The following is a 7,707-nucleotide window of genomic DNA, read 5'->3' as shown; positions in this document are numbered from 1 at the left end:
TGTTTAAGATGTGGCCCCCTGAGGCCAAGAAGTAAAAGATACTGGTGAGCCTGCCCTTCCTCTTTGTCTCCCCCTCACAGGCTTCTGGTGTTCCTTGGATCCTTGGTTGTGTAAGTGTTCCTTTTCTCCAATTATTAAATCTTTTGAATTAAACTGGTCTGCTCAATTCTAACTGTCGATCTACCATGCCCATCACAGGGTCCTTTGAAGCCCTTTACTGAGGGTTCCTCCACTGATTAAATTCAGCGGGTCGCCACATCTGATCTGCATCCCTGTTGCAGCCATGGAACGAGTGAGGGAGGGAGCCAGCCAGAATGGAGTGCAGGGAATGTAGCTCAGCCTGAGCGCACCCCGCCACCCTGTCTGAGTCCGGCTGCGCAGCTCTGGCCATTGACTCCCCTCTAGCTGGCCTGTGCACCAGCTCCTGTCCCTCTCCATTTCAAGTCTGTTGATAAGAGATATCTCAGAGTTTCTGTCTCATGTCAGGAGCCATGATATGGGGCAGTGTCCTACCCGAATTCTGTGAGCCCCTGTCCCCCATATAGTGCACGCTTCCCTATCGAGCCGCGAGCCTGGAACAATGTCCTAGGAGTTAAACACAGACACACACAGACACAGAGAGACCTGGATCATTTGCCCAAAAGGTAAATGTCAACTTTATTCAGTGAAATTCCAGGTTTAAATACTTGGGGGTCAAAGGACGAGAACCCCCTTCAAGCCGGGAGTGATATCAAGGAGTTGGGCTCTTGGTGCCAGTGACAGGAGGAACAGGGCAGGGGGGCTCGAGCTAGCCACAGTGACAGACATTTTTCAGGCGCTGCTGTGAGAACCTTTATTGCAGGTGGAATTACCATGTCAATAGAGGATAAAGCTCTCTATGCTAATTTCTTAAGCTGGTATGGTGAGCAGAGGGGATGGCAGGAAGCTAGACCAGTTGTAAAAACAGTCCTGCATAACACCTCGAGGAGTCAGGGAAGTCCTGGGATACAACAGGACAGAATAAAAATAATAATATCAATAATAATTGATAAACTTTCTTTGTCTTTCCTCATATCTGTTTCTGTCTTTATTATACCTTTCATTGAATATATATGTCTGTATATGTCTTTGTAGATAATGTTTAACTTTCCTATAAGAAACGATACAGATGGAGACCCACATTGGAGCACCGGACTGAGCCCCCCAAGGTCCAAATGAGGAGCAGAAGGATGAAGAAAATGAAAAAAGAAATAAGGACTGCGAGGGATGCTATCACCCACTGATACAAGGGGACGGATCTAATGAGAGCTTACCAACGCTAGTTGGACTGGGACTGAACGAGCACGTGATCCAACCAGATTCTCTGAATGTGGCCGGATTCTCTGAATGTGGCTAGCCCGGAGTCTTTCTGAAAAGCCATTGACAATGACACTGGGACTTGTTTCCTCTGCATATACTGGATTTTGGGGATCCAGTCTGTTTGGATTCTCACCTTCCTGGACCTGGAGGGAGGGGGAGGAGCTTGAACTTCCCACAGGGCAGGAAACCCTGACTGCTCTTAGGGATGGAGAGGGAGGAGGAGAGGGAGTGGGGGGAATGGGAGGGTGTTGGGAGGAGGGGAGGAAATGGAAACTTTTATAATTTAATAAAATTACTTAAAAAAAAAGAAACAATAAATTTTCCTGCAGTAATTTTTTTAAGTTTCCAGGATGAAGATGGGGCCCCACAACATCAACTTCACCAGGTTGATATGACATCATGATGTTGATAGCGCTACTATTAGACCTGTTTTTTAGGTGCCAGCTGTACAAGACAGTTTCAAATGGTGCACATTTTTGACAACAATCTGACCTGACCTCCTCAGAATACTCAGAGACTATCAGCAATTTTCCCAGACCAAATGTTGATCTTGGAATTTTACCATAATTTACTTTCACAGGACCCCCTAAGAAGAACGTCATCCTCATGACAACTGGAAGCAATTTTAGAGGACGACGTCCCCTCTCCCAGCAGAGTTTGACCTCAGGTTTAGGGATATCATTTAGGGGTTGGTTATAATTGGTATAAAGTTGAGGGGATGGGGGAGGTATTTTATAGGCTCAGGGATGTTTATTGAAAAAAAGAGGGATTAATTGGTAATGGGATAATAATATATTTTCGTATTTGTGAGTTATTGCTTTTAGAAAATTATATTGGCATTGATTCTTGTATATTGATATATTGAATATTATATGAGTATGTTTCTACCTCTGTTTAAAACATTTGTTATGTATTGATATACATATTGTATTGATATATATACATATATTTACCATATTGCAGTGTACATTTCTACCTCTGATTAAAATACTTATATATTATTTATGTAATGATATACATTGTTTACATTTGGAGGTCATTGTCCTCATTTATTGCACAATTGTCTATTCTCTTAGTCTTCAAATTAGATGGGTATCAAGAATTATAAATCAATAGACATATATGTTTGTCATATTTATATTTAGGCTAATCAGGTTCTTTAGATACATAGAGATTATATTTAGTATAGATAGTATAATCTTCAACCTCTTCGAAGAGCTATAGAAAAGGGTCTTTAATCTAACCTAGAGTTCCGTGCTAGTGAGACACAATCACTCCTGGCAACACCGCTCTACTCCCAAGAGAACGTTGAGCACCAAAGACATTCCACTTGGAGCTTGTCTTCTTCTTGGCAGAACTGGCCTTTGGGCAAAGAAAAGCCACTCTCGACCACTGACAGAGTTACAGAGTATCTGTAAATGGATTAAAAACAGGATTGTCTTATCCTGCCAAGACAGGATAAGATAGTTCTAAAAGGTTTCTTGCCTTTGAAAATGGCATGTCAGTTATGTTAGGCCTTAACCAAAGTTGGTTGCCTCAACATTGCAAATGAGACTTTGGGTGATTTCCCAGGTAGTCAATTGTCTCTGTCATTTGTTGTACATTTCAGAAGTTTCTCATTTATACTTCCTGGCTGCTCAAGTAATATTACTTCCCTTCTCAGATCTTTGTTGGAGTTGAAGATTAGATAATTGTAGTTATCCTCCTCATGATTTAGCTAAACTCAATTTCAATACAGCATTTAGACTCCTTGAAATAGAATGTTTAGTAAAACTTTTGTTATATGTTTCTTGCTTAATATTGTTTGTTGTTTGTAATTTTATATTTGGTATCTGTTCCTACTGTATATAGTTGTATTGGGTTTGGTTCGATCTTGTTTAGACAAAAGGGGGAGACGATGGGGAAGCTCAGCCAATCACATTCTATTTAGGTTGTGGCCCGCAGAGGCCAAGAAGTAAAGATAAAAGCATCCAGGTGAGCTCGCCCTTCCTCTTTGTCCCCCCCCCCCCCAAGCTTCTGGTGTTCCTTGGATTCTTGGTTGTGTAAGTGTTCCTTTTCCCTAATTATTAAATCTTTTGTATTAAACTGGTCTGGTTAATTCTAACTGTCAATTGACCACGCCCATCAATGGATTGAAGATGGTTAATGGGTTAGGGGAGACAGTTGGATAGTAAAAACAACGTAATGATATAAAGCACAGTAATATAACTATAGATAATAACAGTTAATTGAATAGTTTAAATTAGCTAAGAGAAGATTTTGAATGTTTCCATCACTCAGTGATTGTATGCTTGAGGTAATAGATATACTAATTATCATGATTTTATCATTACACATTGTATTGAACACATGTATTGAAATGTCACACTGTACCTCATAATTATGTACAATCATCATGTGTGTGTTAAGAATAAAAGCATATTTTAAAATGAAATAGCCATTCTCAATACTCAAAATTAGACTCCAATTTTAAGGGCCATTTAGAAATCCCAATTTGTTGAAATTTTGATGAGTAATAAGCCACTTACTTAGCTCCAAAATATGTTTTCAAAATTACATTTTTTCCTCGAAAGAGGTGTCTTTGAAAATGGTGTCTTTGAAGTTGACAAACTTGCAAGATGGCAAGTTAACTGAATAGTCAAAGTCTAACATCACCAAAATTAGGACAAAAATTATCATATTTCTCTCTAATCCAATATTACTGGCAGATATTCTGACCAGTGTTTTGGATAGCCTATAAACCAACAGGCACGTACTCTGCTATATGACACAGAGACAACAGACCAGAATATGCTGAAGAACTGTTCCAGATCAAAAATGCCTGAGGAGACAATGACCAAAATCAATGTGCAATATAGAATAAAAATCAGGATTTCAAAACAATCCAAATAAGCATTGAAGGTCATGATTAGAACAACTGTGATATTTGAATAAGGAATGTAGATTAAGCAATTACGTTATATTAGCATTGATTTACTGATTTCAGATTGTTGTACTATGAATTGTGAAATATACACCAAAGTATTTGGTACAGTGAGTCAATGTTATCAATGTAGTTACACTTAAAAATGCAATGATCTTCACTATCAGTTTAACTGGATGAAATGGTATCTAGGGCTAGTCTAGAGCACCTCTGTGATACCATTTCCAGAGAATATTAATATACGGGATAGTAACTGAAGAGAAAAGACATGCCTTCTGTGAGATGACATCATTCAACAAGCTGTGGAAAAAGTTGGAAGAGGAAGTCAATGTATGTGGAAGCAAGTCCCTTTTCTTCACAAGTGAATTCTCTACTTCCTCAGTATGCAATCAGCCATTTCTTGACTACACAGTCCCTACTGTGTAAACTGAATTTCTCTTTAAAAACCTGATGGATGTGTTCTTCTGGAGAGCCCTGAATAACACAGGAAAATAATGGGAATGGGACAGAGAAGCTGAGACTGAGAGAGAAAAAAAGAAAGAGAAACAGACAAAAATAGGTGAGACAAAACATGAGCAACTAGCAACTCTGAGTAAAGAGTAGGGGGAGAGCCTTATGTTATGAAGTATAAAATTTTATCAAGACAAGTGACTAAGATTTTATAGTTTAGATTAATGTCCTCCAAAGGTTTGAGTTCCAGAATATGACACTATAAGGAGATTGTAGAGCCTTTAGGAGATGGCACCTCATAGGTTCAGGTCACTAGGAATGTGCACATAGAAGGGGATTATGGAACACAAGTATTTTCTTCTCTATATTTCTCAGCGGTCATGAGATAAGCCACTTCTTCCAGTTTGGGTGCTCACTATACTGTACTGCACAACCACAAGCCCAAAGGGAATGGAATCATATAAGCATGGACTAAAAACTCTGTGCTATAGACTATAACCATTCCTTCTTACAACATGATTTTCCTGGGTATATTGGTAATTGAAAATTGACTAATGCAGGAAACAAAAAGTTATGCTAAAGATCACACTTTCTCATCTTGTGCAGTATTTAAAAAGCAGATAAGGTAAAATGTATTCAAATATTAGCCTGGTACAGCGTGTAATACAATTGATGGATGAATCCAACCCCAAACAAATTAATTTTTAATCCATGAACACATCCACACAAACAAAATATCTAGTCTATTTACTATTAAAAAAATCATGAGTCCATAAAAGAACACAAAACCAGAAACTATAATATCTACCCAAAAGATATGTAAAATAAAAATAAATCAATAGACAGACAGACAGACAGGTAGAAAGATAGATAGATAAATTGATAGATTCTGCCCTGGCAAAACATTGTGTATGAATGTGTATGTCACTGCATCTATGTATTTATTGCACCTTTTCCTTGGCTCTTTCTCGTCCATCTGTTTGTTTGTTTTCTCCTATTCTTATTTGTGTGTTTTCAGTTTATCTTCATTTTCTAAATGCCTGTTTGTCTTTTAAGAAGAGAGAGAAAGAGTGTGGATTTGAATGGGAGGGTAGGTAGGGAGGGTCTGGGAGGAAATGGGGAAAGGGAAAACACAATCAGAATATATTGTTTGAAAAAAATTTCAGTTAAAAATATTGAAAAAAAACGAAATACTCTCAATTTTAAAAACATCACAAATTCAGTCAAATATTTGAAATAAACCCTGATAAATCTCGATAAGGTACCTCATTTCCTTTTAATTTCTTCTAGTTTATGTAAGAGGTCAAGAAAGAAAGTTTTATAGATATCCTTTTCATTTGGAACTCTAACATGGAGAGACCATTTCCATCATGCCTGTACATTAAATCCCATGTGTTGTGTTGTGCTGCCTAACTAAAAATATTGAATTTCTTTAATGCTTTTAATAAAATATTGATGGGCTTTACAATTTAGTTAAGCATGGAAAAGGCAGACATTGTAAGTGGGTATGTGTATGACTTTGTGTTCCAAATAAAGCAGGTGGTGTCACACATGCCCATTACTGTATGGCTTGAGTTTAAGGCTTGATAAATATATGCTAGAGATTTAAGAATAAGTGTAAGTCTGAACATTATGAGATCACAATTGATGCCACCTGATTTTCAAGAACTAACACAGAACTATCACACTGGGGAGTGGGGGGAAGTGGGTGACATTGTGTCCTTATAACTATCATTCTTATTTCTATATGTGAAAATGTAGACAGCATTCAAATTAATATTCTCACACTTGTGACATTTAGGTCTAACTATTGAATCTGTTTACAAATGCTCAAAAGAACATTGCCTTTTGAGAGGTGGTTTGTTTTGGAGGCAAATGCATATTCAGGTTTGACAATAAATTATTTCTGAAAGTGTTGCATGAATAATAAATACCCAGAGACAGATATTGGGGTTCAACATGAATATCAGAAAAGCAAAGCAGCCATCCACTAGAGAGACCTTTTACCTCTACCAAATCTTCAGATTGAAAGGGTGGGATCCTGTCTCCATGAATCCTCAGACTCCATACTCTCTTCCCCTTTATATTCCTTTCTCTGTCCAGCCATATCGCTTCTGTCTCTACCTCCCTAGTGCTAGGGTTAAAGGTGCATGACTCCCAAACACTGGGATTAAAGGTGTAAACCACCACCACCTGAATCTGTTTCTGGATTGATCTTTTGTAGGCCAGGGTAGCCTTGAACTCACGAGATCCATCTGCCTCTCTTTTTCACAGTCCTGGGATTAAAGGTGTGTGCCACCACTCCCTGGCCTGTATGGCTGACTAGTATGGCTGCTTTGTTCTCTGATCTTCAGGAAAGTTTTATTTATTTAAATACAAATAATATATCACTATATAAAAGAAATCTAAAAATTGCTATTCATAAAGACTTTGCAACTTTTGTTCCTTAATGTTATGATTTTCTTTGTAAAAGTTATTGGCATATAGTAAACGTTTATAGTGAAAGTATCATAAACATTAACTGGACAAAACAGATGGATGGTTTTAAGAAGTGGATAATAAATTGTTGCAAGGAGCTACTTGTTCATCCCAGCCACCCAGAACCAAAATAACCACATAGAAATAATATTAATTAAATCACTGTGTGGCCCATTAGCTTTAATTTCTTACTGGCTAACTCTTACATATTAATTTAACCCATCTCTATTAATCTGTTTAGCACCATGGCCTACCAGCAAAGTTTCAGGACTTCATCTCTAGTGGTGGATCTATGGCATCCCCCTGACTCTGCCCTTCTTTCTCCCAGCATTCAGTCCAATCCTCCCCACCTACCTAAGTTCTGCCCTATCAATAGCCCAAGGCAGTTTCTTTATTCATTAATGGTAATCACAGCACACAGAGGGGACTCCCATATAACCTCCCCTTTTCTATTTAAATAAAAAGGAAAGTTTTAACCTTAACATAGCAAAATTACATATAACAGATATCAAGCAAGA

The sequence above is a fragment of the Myodes glareolus genome, chromosome X (genome assembly GCF_982192425.1).
Source record: "Myodes glareolus chromosome X, mMyoGla1.1, whole genome shotgun sequence".
Lineage (NCBI taxonomy): Eukaryota > Metazoa > Chordata > Mammalia > Rodentia > Cricetidae > Myodes > Myodes glareolus.
This window is presented reverse-complemented; position numbering follows the sequence as displayed.